The sequence below is a fragment of the Excalfactoria chinensis genome, chromosome 3, assembly GCF_039878825.1.
Source record: "Excalfactoria chinensis isolate bCotChi1 chromosome 3, bCotChi1.hap2, whole genome shotgun sequence".
NCBI lineage: Eukaryota > Metazoa > Chordata > Aves > Galliformes > Phasianidae > Excalfactoria > Excalfactoria chinensis.
This window is the reverse complement of record NC_092827.1, coordinates 62,894,547-62,912,158: the sequence shown is the minus strand read 5'-3', so window position 1 is coordinate 62,912,158 and position 17,612 is coordinate 62,894,547. Positions and strand designations below refer to the sequence as shown.

The 17,612-nt window shown below is 36.7% G+C and overlaps 1 protein-coding gene across 1 annotated transcript in view; it reads left to right on the top strand.

The window, feature by feature from the left end:
- Positions 1-17,612, top strand: part of PRKN (parkin RBR E3 ubiquitin protein ligase) — a 632,920-nt gene that overhangs the window by 374,181 nt on the left and 241,127 nt on the right. The window lies entirely within an intron of this gene.

Here is a 17,612-nt window from a genome sequence, read left to right as displayed (position 1 = left end):
ATATGCCAGAAGGTGCATTTTGTCATTGTGTTCATTTATTTTGTCTGATTTCATCCTTCCTTTTCTTTGTTTTCTGTTATGCAGCTTAATTAAGTAGAAGATAGTGTGTGTTCAGAGGAAGGCTATCTCATCTGATGAGCTATGATTTATCAACTTTATAATGCCGTAGTTGTATGTCATGCCTATACAAAACGTGTCATTGCTAAGATTTTGGGAAGAACAGAATTAATTCCTTAGTGTTTAGCTGCTAATCTAGTGCCAGGCAGTGCTCCTCCAGCTGAGAACTGCCAGCATGGAGGGCTGCAGCTCTGAGCACAGTAACTCTGGTGCGTTGATAGGATTAGCAGCTCAGAAAATTGTAGCAGCAACCCCATGGTTCAAGCCCACTGTATCGGCTCAGAGAAAGGACTTATGGCTGTATTTCACTGGTCATTAAAATAAAAAAGTAAACGTTACAGATAATACTCTCTCTGCCCTTGTTAAATGGCAGCAGAAATCTATCCCATCTCTCTGTGTGGTGTCTTGTATTAATGAGGCTTCATGCATAGAAATTTCCATGAGTGGTGACCTCCAAGTATCTTTGAAATAATTAATAAGGTGCTTAGAGGGACAGATTTGCATATGCATGAAAGATCATTTGTAGTTATTTAGTTACTGTGCAGGGCAAAGAGTCTCATAGCATTACCTCAAAGCAGGAATTGTATACAAGCATACAATGTGTTACCATATTTAAACATACTGTTCTTATGATTACCATTTCAATTTTAAAATAGCATTACGGCATTATGGGTTTTGGTCCTCATGGATCTTTGGCAGAAGAAATTTGGTGAGGTCAAGGAAAGGCAAGGTTTTATACTGCTGTAGGCACTTTCCTTTATTTCTTATGAGTAATCATATGCATGATGTATTTTAAATGAATCTGGATAAAAGATTTAGATCTCCAGATGACTGTATAACACTGTTGTATCTGGAAGAAATCTTGTTTTACCACATATATATAAATATATAAATGAAATTGCCTTCTGCTAATAAAAAGGACTAAAGCTTTAAAGTATAAAAAAAAACTGCTTAAAGAGCTTTATTCCACTGAAATAAAGTTGCTGGGAAATGTTTAAGGAGACGTGTTTTAGGATTAAATTTTTTATCTTCACTGAATTGTATTTGTATAGTAATAAGATGTTTTTATTCCTGTGAAGGATGTCAAAGCAGTGATGTATCTCTGGATTGTATTTTAAAAGCATGGCACCCAAAATGAACGGGGAAGAATAAACAGGTAGCCTAAACAAAGTTTGCAAGTAAAAGGAAACAGAATAACTCATTTTGATTTGAACGTGTTTAGGAAGTTTTATGTATGCATGGGGTTTTAAAATGAAGGTCAGTGGTCTCTGAAAAGAGCCTTCTCAAGGTTGTGCTGAGGAAGCAGACAGTGGGGCCTGAAAGAGCGCTGCAGTTAGTACAAGAAGTAAGATGTATCTAGTATGGAAGCCTCAATATTTGAATTGTTTCTTAAATCTTTATTCTCCAGTAACCCTGCTTGAAAGTATTATATGAAATTCTTCTCTGGGAATAATTATAATGAAATCATACCGCATGATTCTTAAAATTGTGAGTTACTGTAATTAAATTCCGAGTGAGATATCTTACTGTAGGTGTTTTTTCCCCCCTTATCTCTTTACTGTTTTTTGTTGTGATTTATTTAATTCTTAAATTACATGGAGACGACAGTGCATATATGTTTGCTCTGGTTGGTATGACTTAAGAGCAAAAGGTAATTAAAAAAAAAAAAAAAGTCTAGCTTAGAAATTAATTGACTCTAACAGCAACTGAGAATGATCTTTCAAAGCAGACTTTTTGTCTTGTAGAAAACTATGTCCATTGTTGAAGTAAAATAGACAGCATTGAAACAGTGGAAGAATGTGTGTCTGGTGTGTGTGTGTGTGGGGGGGGGGGGGAGGGATTACATATCCAGCTCAAGTCTTAGTTCTTTTTTGTCTAAGCTGGAATCCATGAGAGATATGACATTGGAAATCATTGGAAATGATGTTTCTTCTGACTGGATGTGCTCCTGCATGTAGTGGTTTATCAGATAATAATCACTTGATGTAGGTGTGTGGTTTGCAAGTCACTTTTAAGCTTTCATCATTTGAAAAAAAATATCATCTATCAAGAGGTAGTAGTGTGTTGTTAGTCATCAACTTGACTGCCCACTCCTTGAATTGGTTTTTAATTCAAACTGTTTTCTAATGCATCTTATGTAAGTGCTGATTGGGATTTTAGGAAGTAAATGATTTTGACTGCATATTCTTGAAATCTATTTTCTTCAGGAAAAAAAAAAATATATATATATATATATATATATATATGTATATATAAAGAAAAGCAGGATCAGCTTTTGAATAAAAGCTTCCTTTTGTGGCTGGAGGAAATTCAAGACCTAAATGGCCTCACACAGAACTAACATTCTAGTCCTTGGGCATTAATGCTACTGAGAAATATCCTCTATGAAAAATGTGGGTAATGCAAAAAGAAAGAAGGAATGATACACAGGGAACAGCAGAAAGTGGAGTCATTAAGGGATGGAACTGAAAGACATTAAAAAGTGTTTGTGACCAGTCAAGGAATGAAAGAGTAGAGTTCTAAAGAGGGAGGGTGAGTAAAATGGTAAAATAATACCTTCGTCTTCTCTCACATTTTGGTTGTTTAGTGGTTTTCATATGGACTATTCTTCCATAGACTGGAGACATCTGGTTTTTCCTCTAAAAAATGTCCATCAGGCTGTAGAAGTTGCTAATTTTTATAGCTGGGATATGCTCAAGCAGTTTAGCTAACACTTTCAGAATAGCTTGGTGAGAGCCTGACCCATCATGCCTGGATAATTGCACGTTTCCTGAGAGACTGGTTCCTATGTGAGCAGAGGGTTTCTTTCAATGTAGCGCCATCTCTGAAGTGGACTCTGAAAGCATCTGCCTTTGTAGGAAATCATTGATGTCTTCTACATAATATACTCCATAAATAAGCTGCTGGGACCAACTGTAGCACATTCAGCATGTGTTTAGTCTCTGAAGCCTGGTGATTAATATTCCCCAAGTCACTTTGGTCTCCCACATGGCAGCATGTAGAGCTGCTGCCACATCACAGAACCAGCTAAGGACATTCCCCTTCAACAAGGAGTTGGCTTTAATTAAATTTCTGTGTCTGGAAACTGAAAATCTAATTTTCTTTTTGACATTTTCTATATTACTACTTAGACAAAATTATGAAAATAATTAATCCCTGTGAAGCAGACATCAGCATTGTAAGGGGTACAAAAAATATTGCATATAAATAATACCACTAATCACCAATCTGTTATAATTTATTGATGTAAGTCCTTATTAAAACTCTTAATCAGATTTGTTCTTGATAAAGCAGATGTGCCAAATGACTGCACAATGTAGGTGCAAGTGAGGGTTATAAAAAGTAACACGGTTCAAACTACCTTTCAATATCTTTTATCTCTCCAGAGATATATTATCAGAAAAGAAAGAAATAGGGGGAAAGAGAATAAGGTTTGTCATTTAGAGAAGAGATTTTCATTCTGTATTGTGTTCAAATACAGTCAACCGCAAAGGTGGCTGAAACTGCTAACAGTTAAATGGTCTGCATACAGTAACTGAGTGTTCTCACTCTGGTCCTTTGAGAATCTCTGTTCATGTTCCAAAGGCCGTTATGTTAGCTGTTGACAATTGGAAGCCTTGTTTCCTTCCCTAAGGAAGTGGAAAAGGATTGAGTCAAGCCTCCTCCTCATTGCTGAAATACTTTGTGTAAATGGGAAATAAGGATGGAACCACATCGTGTTACTTGTACTTATGAAATGCCACTGAGATGCAATCTGCAGTGCTTTTATCAGGTCCCTTCTTCATACTAACTTAAAAATAAAAAGGTAATGAAATCTGAGCACCTGCACATTGCACTGTGTGATTCTCCAAGCTGATATAACAAGTTGGGTATTGACTTTGGTCGTTCAGTAGTTTCACACAGAACCTTGTGCCACAGGCCAATTTTTAAGAACTGGTCCTTGGATATTGCAGTTGTAGTCTATCTGCTGGCCATTCGTTATGGTTGGGTTTTTAGCTGGATGGTTTTGGACTGCCATTATACAAAGCAGGTAAACAAAGCAGTGGTACTGAGCACAGGTAGTTGAGAGAAGACCACAGAAACAGTGATCCAAGTAAGTTTGGGTTGCAGATTCACAGGCTGTTACATTAAGATACTAAACTATCAAGCTGTTACTTATTCATATTTTCCAACTGTGCAATAAGAGAGTCGTTAATTTGAAAATAAGAATATTTACGACAAAAATGTCTTTGAACAGATAAGGGGTTTTAATAAGGTCTTTTATTATAAGGAATTATACTGCCGCTTACACTTAGCTTTTTTTCCTTTGATGCCTGATATGTTTGGTCTAGTTTAGGAACATTTATATTTCACATTCCAATTCTAAAAACAAAGTAGCCTCACTATTTAAATGAAGGTAACTAGACAATAGCTTCTGCGAGAACATTTTAATACTGATGGATTTACTGCAGAGTATGTTTATACTCTTAGTAAGTGTAAGGACACCACCATTGCCATCTGCAAAGCTTAGGTGGATAGCATGGATAGAGAGAATAAATGACACCTAAAAAGGAACTTTTGTAGTATTTAATTCAATACAATTCATAGAAAAGGTAAGTCATCAAAGGCAGAAGATATGTAGTTTGTTAAGTATTTTAGTGGAATTTATATTTTATTTATCTATTCTTTGAATGGCCTGAAGATTAAGGTAAAAGATGTTTTCATCATTTTGCTGTTGCTGAAATGGTTGGAGATGAAACTTGCCAGACCATTACTATTTGCCTCCTTCACTAGCAGTTTTAGTTCAAACAGTGTTTTGTACCTGTCAATTGCTTTTCACACGCTGCTTATTGCAAATGCTCATAGATAAATTTCAACAGTAAATAATGAGCTTTAGTACAGGGATATTCTTAAGATTTTATAATAATGAACTATTATGTGTTACATGCTATCAACATGTCTAAACTGAAACAAGATGCAGTCCATTTATTTGTAATAGAAGTCAGAACGTAATGGGAACGATGATTCAATTCAGTGAATTGAAGCTGAGAGCATCTAGTGGTATCATGGTTCTGGTAGACTATCAAAATTGCCCACAAATTGCCCACTATCTGCCTGTCTGCCTGTTTCCTTCTCTGTCTTTCTTTTCCCTAGGCATCTTTTCCTAAACTTTAGGAAAAAAAAATGGGGTTCCTGCTATAAAAGCACTGATCTGGCAAAGTGTGTACATGTTGTGATTTGGAGCACATCTCAGCTACTCTACCCTCAGCTTTGTGGCTCACATGGCATGAAACACTCAACAGTGCTTCAGGACTACTTTTCATATTACGATTTTATTGAAATGGCTGAAGTACTCATTGCAGGATCTTATTCTACTACCAGAAAGTTAGAATTCTGAAGAAATTATCAGACTCATTGAGAGTATTTGTTGTGACTGTGTTTTCATCTTATGTATGACAAATACAATCTATTAGCTAAAGGTGTTAAAAAACTGGATTTAGAAATACATTAAACATCTCACTGGGAAAAAGGTATGTACAGCAGATGTTCACTGCTTAGTTATTCCAGTTTCCTTCCTTCCTCCCCTGATTTCTTCCTTACTTCTTTTCTTTTGTTCTTTTTCTTCCCTTTTTTTTTTTTTTTTTTTTTTTTTTTTTTTTTTTTTAAATTTAATTCAGGAATAAGCCTATCATGACTCTACATTACTTCTGTTAATAATTTCTTTTGTTTTTCCTTTTTTCCTTCTCTTTTACAGAATCAGAATCTTTTTTTGTTCCTGCACTGCCAACATCCTTTTTGTCTGCTTTTGTTGCCTCATTTACTGACCACCAAATGCTGTTGTCTTAATCTGATTCTATTCCATCTCTTTTTCTCTTGCTCTTCATTTCTCCATTTATTTTTTTTTTCCTCACCTTGCCATGCCTCTCTGTATCCTCCTGCCCTCTTTTGTCTAATTGAAATTCCACTCACTCTTGATCTCTTCTGTAAGGACCACAAAGCAATGTGGACCATGGGCAGATAAAAAAAGCATGGGAAATTGACTCTGGAGGTGGAGTAATGTAAAGAGGTTACTTTTTAGGATTAGTTTTAGTGTCTGGGATGAGAAGGGCGATTGGGACGTAGGTGAGACAGTTAGGTCTTTCGGCTGACATTCTTTTTTCCCTGTTCCTCTGTGCTCCACGTAGAACAATGAGTTGTGAGCAGGAATATTCTCAGTCACTTGTTGCATTTCTGATGCTGTGGACTGCACATCCAATGACCAGAGAGACCATTGCAGCAGTCACAGATTAAACTCAGTCCTCTGTGCTTCAGCCCAACAGAGGTTCCATGGACAAGAAAATCCCATGTCAGAAGGAATGTTTGTTTTTTGGCTTCCTTCCTTATGTTCACCTGATAGGAAAGCAGTTAGTAGATATTGTGGATTTTTTATGCCCTCTTCCATATCCATGCATGAACATAAACACACATAAGCACAACCTTCAAGTACCAGAAAGTTGAAACGTTCTTCTGTTTCTTTCTACTCCGTTTATAATATGAAAAAGTGCAGTGCCAGGAACAAACGAAGCTCAGCTTGTCAGTTAGATAGGCAGCCTGGCACAGTCAGATTTTGTTTTTCATGATCCATTGCCCCAGGTAATATCCTCTGTTTATATCACTGCTGGAAGAAGGCTGAAATTATGGAGGCGTTTTTAGTAATAACTGCTAGCAGGGAGACAGTATTTACCAGAGAGTCTGCGATGAGACTCTCAGGTAAATAATAAGCATTTTAGAAAAACTACCTAATTATGTATTTAATCGCTTGGAGCCGTTCCAGTCACTTGGGAAAATAACGTGTGTTTTGTAAATCTGCCTAATTATTTATTTTTGAAGGTAGTCATTCTAGCCTCTGGGGTAAGTAGTGTGAATTTCATGACTTCCCATACAGAACTGTTTGGCTTGAGAATGTCAGAGGTTAAATAAATAAATAAATAGAGAGAATGGTAAAATATTAGCAAATGCAGAATTTTGTCTACTTTGGTCTCAGGTGTTCCTGTATTTCTCTTAAGGGTTCAGTCTTGATTTTGCTTTAAAATAGCTATCTTTCTTCTCCTTGCAGAGAAAATCAGGAGATTGAAGCAGTCATATTTGTAGATAGCACACCCTCTGAATGGGGAGTTTGGAGGCCATTAATAAATCAGACTAGCTCTATTCAGTAGTTATTAAAAATTACATCACAGTTAAGGTTAGTGACTGCCTAGTGTCCTTGCAATGGACGTGACAGTTTTCTCTTTCAATGGTATGAATAATTAATCACATAATTTCAGCATAATTAGTTACTAGCAAGAGAACTGAATGTCTGATATATATCTGTCAGAATTAAAATTAGTAATTTTTTGACAACGTATCTGTCAGTCCATAGAGAGTTACTTTTTCTACGAGCGTGTGTTCCTACCTTCATCAGCTTGTGATCTTTTTTTCTCTCTGTCTTTTCATTTACTCTGGAGTTTATAGAGTAGTTTCCATCAACTATCATGAAAGTTAATCTGAATTTGCTTGGTATGATTCTGTATTTATGTGCTACTCATGTTCCTCAAGAAATAGGGTTTTTAGAAAGTTAAATTTAATTTTCATGAGAAAATACCTCAGTTCAGGAGATTTTACAAATAGTATGTTTTCTCTTTTTAAAGAGAAGTAGATTTTTGTAATAAATCTAGTCAAAAAGAATTATGAAAATAATCAGTTTCTTGAGATTGTATATTTGTCCACAAGGTAAATTAAGATTACTTCTAGTCATACTGCTAGCACTTTTAAGTATTTTCACTATCAAGACAGATGTAGAAAAAAAATCTCAATAGGTGTATCTGGAGTATTCACAACTACCTTACCACCTCCTGACTTACATAATTAACAGCACATGTTTAACCCAGTTGCTTATTACTCAAGTGCTTGTATATATGTTTGGACTTGCATAATTGCCTGATAAGGAGATTTCTGCCTCATTGCTAGATAGCATCAGTGTCATCAAGCCAGACTAATTCACTAAACTGCTTTATTATTTCTAAGCAAACCAATTTTCTTTGCATTTTTATAGCATAATTGGAAGTACATTCTATCTCAAAAAGCATGTTGTTTCTGGTATTCAATCCCTCATAAATTGTACGGCTATCCAGATGTACAGAAAGCATAATAGTGTATTACATGTACTGAATGAAGCTCATGACAGCACTTTCCCACCTTGTTCCATTCCTTTTAATTCTGTGTCCCAGTTTAGCAGTGTTCTGCAGTAGACTTGCTGTTTAAATGCTGGACATATAAATCCAGGTTGCTAATTATATTTAAAAAACAAAAAACAAAACAAACAAACAAAAAAAAGCTCCCATTTCATCTATATTATTCTAATTTTGCTTACAGAACAGCAGGCACTAAGAGCATGTGTAGATCTGAAAGATTATATGGTACCAGATAGATTTCATGCTCTTGAACTATATGGTGAAGCTGTGGAAGACAGTGTGATTTAGTTCAAATAGCAAGTTCCAAGCTTATAATAAATCTCAGATGCTTTAATCTCTGCTTTCATACCATCCCAAAGCCTAGATAGAAAGTAAAATCTGTTGAGGGAACAGAATTTTTCTAGTATGAACAGACTGTGTGCTGATTTTGTTCTATAGATGCCTTAGAAGTTGCATCAGTGTGGGTGTTCTACAGATTATGACCATGAAGTTCAGGACAACCACTGCTCATCTTGCACCAGGAGAATTTCTTAAATCTACCGTGATCCTTCTATGGCTGCAGCATGTCTCTTAATGTCACTTTCTTTGCATCTCTCAGAGTTGCCATAAGCCGCTGATAATCGGTTTGTGCATACAGGAAAGTAGGGTAACTGAAGTGATACTATATGCTACATAAGAAATCTTGTGCTCGTAGTTACATTATTCTAGAAACCAAGACTGATGTGTGACCAAGTTGTTTTCTCAAAGATGATTACTACTTCAATTAAAACTATCATACAATTAATATGTTAAATATTTGAAAGCAACTGACAGTCTTGACTTGTTTTTACAGGAAATCCTTATATATTACCTTGTGTCTAGATGTTCTAAAGCAATATTTATGATTCTACAATTAATAGAATTACATATATTTAAAAAGTGGGATTTAGCTGTGTTACTCCCAGTGAAAGTAATGGCAGCTGCAAATGGATGGATCTTGGTACTTGAGATTTTAAGCTAAATTATTCAAAGTTTAAAATCTTTCTCCCGCAGGCGTCAGAAGGCAGGCTAGGTAGGCATTTGAATTTTGGAATTGAAAACAGGAGTGGAGAAGAGTGGTTTTAATCTTAACACTGTAATTTATTATAATGAACTCAGCTCAGGAATACAGTACTCCAAACTTTGAAAACTTGGGCTTTTTTGGACCCAGGTGTATGAGAGGAGCTTCTTGACTACCTAAATAGTTACCAGAAAAAACAAAGACTTCTTCTTAAATAAATTAAATGTCTCATCTTTGGTGCTCTTGGAACATGTGGATTTATGCCAGCAATAAAGAAAAAATGAGATAAAATCTGATTCTTGGAATTCAAAAGGATGGAAGAGTCTTATGAATGACAATTGATTATTTTGAGAATGCTGTAAGCATAAAATGTTCTCTAGACCATATGTTGTGATATATCCAAGAAACCTGAAAATATGGTCTGCTGTCTTTCTAGTTGCTCACAGTTCTCACGGTATGAGATTCTTTTTCAGTTCACTCTTTGCTCTATTTTGAGAGGCAGTTTTACATCTGAAATTAAAGCATAGTACATACAATGTGACATATACAGTATGTTATTGTTTGCAGCCAGAAAGTGTATGCTAATGTACTGGAAAAATCTGAAAGAGATAATACTGAAATCTTGGCTTGCTTCAGCCACCCACTTATAAACTGCTGATCTGACAGCCTGTAGACAGAGACTTATACCCAAAAATTTTGGGCAAATCCAAGCAGTATGTAATGATTTACACCTGCAAAGAATAGCCTTGATTCAACTTGTTCTGCTGGCATGCATACTCACAAAATGAACTGCAAGTACTGAGATTATTTAAGATTGATGTTTCTGATCTGTGCCTATCATGATGCGTATGTGTTACATATGTGTATAAATATCTACATTTCCCTTTTACTTTGCATCATTTGACTTAATCACAGCAAAATTTTATTTTGGAAAACTAATGCAATTCAAGTGCACAAATATATGTTAAAATAGCATTTAACTTTATGAGGAAAATTTAACTGTCATTTGAATTTTGCTCTAGCAATTATTTAGATACAAATCAATACAACCTTCCTGAGTTTTTCAGTCTGTTGGTAATGTCTTCCCACGGTAGTTTTAATCCAATCACCCAACTATATATATAATAATGGAGTTATTCTAGCCAAAATCAGAAAATGAATACAATGAAAATAATTGTTTTTAAGACTGATCTGTTCTTTATCCTTGTTTAAACATGTACTCTTGAAAGACAATTCTGTCAAGCAGTTTTTTTGTTTTTTTGTTTTTTTTTTGCATTCTTAAATTGTGATGAGGTTTTTCCCATACTTAGAAGTACCTCTCTTTTCCTTTCAAGTTGTGAGAGAAAAGTAGCTTTGCAATGCAAAACTGTTACTTTGCGCATTGACTGTGGAAGAGTTTTCATCTTGTCCTTGGAGATGTAAGATCTTCCAAGCTTCTTGAGAAAATCATCCTTCACTATCTTGCTTTTCTTACAGCCTTAGCTCATTTTGTTGAAGCCGAAGTTGAAAATTTTACTACCGGAACATTTGTTCCGTTTCCATTTATCTGTATGGAAATTCTAAACATAAGCTCATGTAGAATTAAAGTTATCTATAATACACATTGTTAGCCTATATATAAAAAGCCAGATTTAGATTCAGGCTGTAGAGTAACTTTTGTGTGTGACTTCTCCCAGATACCACCCTTTGCAGGTTCATTTTTGCTCCTTCTCAGTTAGCCTGAATTCTTGAAAAAGGCATATCAAATTGTGTGGTGGCACATGGATTAGATGAGATATTCCGGTGTACACTTGTAGCCTACATGGTTACTTGCAGCTACAGTGACTTTGTCCAGTTCTCCTGTCCTTGACCCACCATGATTTAACCGGAGTTCCCTTAGAATTCCGTACCTCTGGGCAGTATCAAATTGCACTCTTTGGTACAGATGGCAGGAGAAACCTTTCTGCTTGCTCATATTTTGGTGTTTTCAGAACATGCAGAAGCACTGCTAAAATTAAATTTGTTGTAGAGCTGGGCTGGGCAGTGTTCAGTGTTAGGGCTCTGCAGACTAGAGATATCTTGCAAATCTAAGGAATAAAAATGGAAATATACTCTTAGGCAAGAGTCCTTGATTTCCATTGGCACATAGTTTTAGCTCACAGCAGACTTTAGATCATAACAGTTTTTATATGCTGGAAATCTGCTTTGCATAATTTGAGAGGTTTTAGAAAAAATTATATTATTCCTCTCCCTCAGGGCCCTCTACAGTTGGAATCTTAGTACTAGGGGAGCTTGCCTTTACAAGCAGATGGATGTGAAAAATAATCCTAATAAAATCTGTAAAACTCTTTTTAACATTTTTATAGAAATATATTTGTAGTATATAGAGAGAATACAGGATGACTGACGGGATTTTATGGCTTAATATTCTTCAATTTAGGATGACTTTCATAGATTCCTCATAGTTTTGCTGCTGTTCATTTTATCCATTACAATCTCCTGTTATGCATTTTATGTAAACATAAAAATTTGTATGTGACTACTAATATGCATATACAAACAAATGTAACACATCTTTATACTCACACAGACATAAAGGTGTGTAGATAGGTATAACTTGTGGGTTAGAAGTTAAATACCAGAAAGTGCCGCACTACTGCGGATACTTCGTTTATTACAGTCAGCTCTTCCTTTCTCATGTTTCTGTGTGACTTCAAATGAAGTGATTTGAATATGATTCTTTATGTTATATTGGAAGAAATGAACCACTAGCTAGTAAGACACTAAAAAAAAATGAGCATCAGAATATAAAACATGCATACTCTGCAAGTGGGTTGGTTACCAAAGGAATTTCTGCCTCTGTATTTCACGATGTCTTTAATTCGCATTTTTGTATCTTTTACATTGAAAAATTATGTTCTGGAAAAAAACATATTTTTCATTACAATATAATGTAATGTAAAACTCATGTATAGATAGGAAGAGGAATAAAGGTAACGTTAGAGATTAAGAAAAAAGGATTCCTAAAGGAAATATGTACTGGGTACTACTGCAAATAGAAGGTCCTATAGCAGAAGTTAAGAAGTGTCTTGGCCGAAGGAAAAAGGCACGAAGTTGGTGGTGTCTTCTTTTTCCATACTCCTACTCCCATAACTGTGTGGAAGTGATGATTTCCCCACCCTTGGGAAAGCTGCCATGTAGGTGATACTCGCTGTCCTTCCACTTTTGAATTCCACTTCAAGGTTAAAGCTACAGTTTTCTCAGGCCTCACTGTTCCCTCCTCCAAAGCTCCTCTGCAGCTGCCCATTCAGTTATCTTGCTTAGACTTAAGTGTTCATTCACTTTTTCTTCTAGCTTATTTCACCATTCATTTTGCTTCCTAATTTTTATAATATTTCTTCTTAATGGTGCCTTTCCATGTTAACTTCATGTCTCATCATTTCCTTTCGTGCTTCTTGTTGCTTAAGAGCTACCTGGTTTACTTAAAGCAAGGATTTGTTTGCTAGTGTAGCTCAAATAGGAGTTTATTGGTCCTTACTGTAGTAAGCTTGAATCATTATGAGAAGTGAAGAGGGTTGGGGGTGGGGGGAGGAAATGCATTGCAGAAGACACTAAAAAAGCTCTAAAAAAGAATTTAAAAGCAGGAATTCAGAAAATACAATACAGAAAAAGGCACAAGGAGATGGTTGAAACTATGCATAACACTGCAAGACTTAAAAGATGTTCTGGATGTCTCAGTGAACATAGTTGAAGAAGAGAAGCAGAACTGCAATGCCATTAGGTACTGTGAGAATTAGATTTGAGATAAATACAAGCAGAAGGAAAAGCTGGTAGAAAATTATTTTGTCATCTAATTTTGCTGGCTACTGAGAATCTATACGGCTATTAAGCTGTGATGGTTAGCATCCTGGAAACCCTGCTGAAGGACACAAAGAGATAACAGTTATTAGAAGTGAAATGGGACACAATAGCTCTATTAGAACCCTGTTTCTAATAGTCTTCTGGTGCTCTCTGAAGCGGTCAGCACAGCATCTGTCTGTTTCTTCACTGTAAATGGCTGAGTATTCTCTGCAAATAGTGCAATCAGCTACATTACTGATAATGTTCATAAAATCCTTGGTGTCTCGGAAAGGACTTTTGTTACCTCAGATGTCTGTTCTAGGAGAGAAAATACTGTACAGTTGTGACAGATTCTGCTGTATGAGGCACTGCAGTCTGACAAAACGGGATGTGAACTGTTAATATCATGACTGTGAAGCTGGATTTCAAATGCAGAAAAACTGTTAGGAATCTGAATGTTTGAGTTATTCATAGATGTTCTACTTCATATTTTTATGGAGAGAAAGAAGGCTAATGACAAATGGAAACATCAGTGAAATATGTGATCCTGATAGAATTTTCTGCTGGGAATTCACTTCATTTTAGTAAAAAGTTGTTAAAAGTGGTTTCTGAGAATTTTGGTTTTGTGTGCCCATAGATGCAGAACATTATTCAAATGTATTTCAGGTTTCTTGTGAAATCACTTCAAAACTTGCATTTGTGGGATGTGGAATCAGACCTTCAGACTGCTCTGACATAAACTGGAAGTAGAACTATTTCTGTTTACCACTTTTATTTTCCCTGAGAAATTGTATTGTGTCCGGTCACTGTACTGAATCTATGGTGGATTTTATATTGGCTTTTTAAATACAATTTGTTATTCAGAGGTTCTTAGGGGATATATAGTTTTTTGGATTGAGCATACCATACAAGTTTGCAGAACTGGTAGTTGCAAGGTGCTGGCAACCTACAGACAAAACTCCAAAGCAGCAAACAGCTCAGTGCTCCAGAAGCAGTGATATTGCTGGACACTGGAAAAGATATACCTTTATCAAAAGCTACCACAGCTCATAAAAGGAAATCTGCCTTATAAAAAAATAAGGTTAATAAAGCTAGTCAGCCTCAAAGGAGTCTGTGCTGGTACATCTTGCTCTGACTAGTACATCTTAGTGTCATGTCTGCATACACACTGTGAAGTCCCTTGCTCTTGCTTCTTGGCATAGTTTTGGTGTGCACTGAGATCTTGACTCTTCAGCTTGCTCTCCCTGTTGCAGCATTTCCTTGCAGGCTTATTGGAGTACTTGGTGGCAAATATGGTTTCAATTCTTTCATTTTAACATCTCATTTCTTCCCTATTAACTCTTTCATACTTCAATGTAGTTTTGTGGTTTATCTTTTCACCCTGAGTCTGTTGAGATCTCCTGATGTTCTCTGTGTAACAACACCATCTTACCACAGTTTATTTCCCTCCCATGTAATTCTCTTCATTTGTATTCTGTTTCTTTCATTGCCCCCCAGACCCATCCTCCTTTTGTCCATTTGCAACTCACTCTTATGGGGCTATTTCCCTTCCATTCCTGATTGAACTTCACCTATTTTCTTTTCCAGATGCTCACAGTTTTATCTTCTCAGTACATTAGGTATCTTATTTGCTTTCTATCCCCTCTTAAAAAATTCGTTGACCAGTTTTATCTTTCATTCTATTCCTTGGCCTTGTTATGCCTCTTCCCTGCTTTTACCACCTCTACTCCAGTTACACACACTGAATAGAGAAGCAGTTGGCAGTCAGCCTTGTGGTTGCAAATGTCCTTTGAATTAGTCAGAACCTCCAGAGTGAATGAGACACAGCTCAGTTTGGTCAGGCTGTCTCAATAGTTGCTGGTCACAACAACCCCATGCTAACAACAACTCTACAGGCTCAGGACAAGGACAGGATGTCTGGAAAGCTGCATGCAGGAAAAGTATCTGTGGGTTCTGGTCTGGTGTATGTTTATGTTCTAGTTTAGGATAGGGGGAAATCCAGAACTCTTGGTCAAGGGAAGGACTAAATTTCACTTCAAAAAAAGCTAGAGTGCCAAGGCCTACAAGCTGGTGGGAGCATAGCATTATTCCTCAGGTGAAGTCCTCCAGGTGATTGAGAAAAAGGCAATGTCACACCCATTTTTAAGAAGGGAAAAGGATGACCTGGGGAAATGTTAGCTTCACCTCTGTGCCAGGGAGGTGAACATGAGCCAGCAGTGTGAACAAGTAGCCTCTTTCAGAAATAGTGCTGCCAGAAGGAGCAGAAAAGTGATCTTCTTCTTATACTCAGCCCTGGTGAGGCCACACTGCTAGTACTGTGTTCAGTTTTGGGTCCCTTCCTACAAGATATTCAGGCAGCTGAACATGTCCGGAGAAGGGCAACAAAGCTGGTGAAAGGAAACATTATAGTTCTCTGCAGCTCTCACAAAGAAGGTTGTGGCAAGGTGGGAATCAGTCCTCACATTGCACCAGGGGAGGTTCAGGTAGAATATTGGGAAAAGCTTCACTGAAAGAGTGGTCAGGCACTGGAATGATCTGCTCAGGGTAGTGGTGGAGTCACTATCCCTGGCTAGGTGTTATACTGAGGCATGTGGTTCAGTGGGGAAATACTGGTGGCAGGTGAGTGGTTGGACTAGATGATCATAGAGGTTTTTTTCCAGTGTTAATCATTCTGTCATTCTAGGGTTTTCTTATTTAGGAGAGTATCAGTCCCAATCATAAAACGCCATTTCCAGTGGATAAACAAGGCCCTGACACTGATCCTTGGTACAAGCATTGCCATCTGAGCATTTTCATGGGTTTGGGGTGAGAACTTTGCAGGGGGTTGGGTGTTCTGTCTCCTTCCTCTTTCCCCTCTCCAAAATACATTATTCTCTTTCTGATGTCCCTTAATCATTGTTGCCACCTTTCCAATTGCTTTGATATGTGCCTATTGTTAGAATGGGGTTTGAGGAATCAATTTGTGAAACTGTGCTGTTTTTTGAGATTGCAGATGTTAAGCATGCTTTGTATAACTGAATTTGTCTTACGATTGACTGTTTTACAAGGCAAACTTTTACAGATGGGTTTAGTCCTTGTAGCTATGGAAGAAGGCAGTCAGGTGTGGCACTTCTGTAATTTCCACCATGAACTGTGAGGAACCATGAGGAGTGATTTCCCTTGGGTTTGTGATTCCTGGCCCGTCAACTGGTATCTAGAAGTTACCACTGACTAAAATGTTTCTCACAATTGAGAGATGTTTTAAGGCCTGCCTTCGGTGAGGATTCTCTACAATCTAATACATTAGGAACTCTTGCGTCCACCTTTCCCTTCAACATATACTTGCAATAATTTTAATTTCTACTCAGAAAAATCAGCTGGTCTGTTAAAAAAACATCTGGGTGAATAAGCACTATAGGAAAGTGAATGAAGAGACTGCCAGATGAATGCAGAAAGATCATTTATAAGATGTCCCACTCCTGAGGCATAATGTCAATTGTGTCCTAAATGTCTTAGCTGTAGTTCAGCTTTTTATTTTTTTATTTTTTTTCCACTCCATACTGCCATTTTGCTGATGCAGGAAAAGGCAATTGCATTACCTTTCCAATGACTTACTGTAGTTGTAATTACATATGTGATATTATTAGATTCTGGACATTCTGCATTATGACAGTTATGATTGACTTATCGATGAATTCATTAATTCAGTCCAAGGACAGAAGTTAAAATATTGACTTTTTTTTTTTTTTAGATTTTCACATACAGACTTGACAGGCTGAAAAATGTCTTAATGCCTAATTTACAGCTTTTTGAATTCACTAGCTTTTCCAGACTTATTAGTTTCAACGATTATTAGGAAATAAAAGTCAATTAGCACTTCCAGTATACGCCATGAAAAGATATTTCCCCAAGGTGTAAAGGTGTTACTTGGTAAAATTGCTAGCCAGTCACATCCTGTCAGTATCCGGGATGTGAAAGATTTGAATACAGCTTTTGTCTGAAAAATAATGAGGAAATCATTTTACACTTGACATACTGCTATACATCAATAAGCAGAACTTCCCAGTATCCACTGGAAAGCTGTGAGATGTTTTGTGCTGTGACTTCATAAGTTAGAGGGACACTTTCTTTCAGCTCGGCTCCTGCTTCAGTGCAATTTCATAATCGATTCTGGCTGTTTCCTCCTCTTGTCCGCATCCCCTCCTTTTGTCCTTTGGCATTATTTTTGTATCAAGTGAGAAGAGATAAGCTTTTCAGGATAAGTCCTTTGGCAGGGGAATGTGACACAGCAGCTTCCTGTCTTTGCTTGTAACTCAGTTTTAATGTTTGGAAGGATGTTTGCTTTTCTGAAAGGGAACTGTCATTCCAGTTGGATTTTCTCTTCTCTCTCTCTCTCTGGGAGAGAATTCTTTCCTTACACCATTGAAAAAAGTGATTTTCATATCTTGGCAGCTTTTACTTTTGCATCA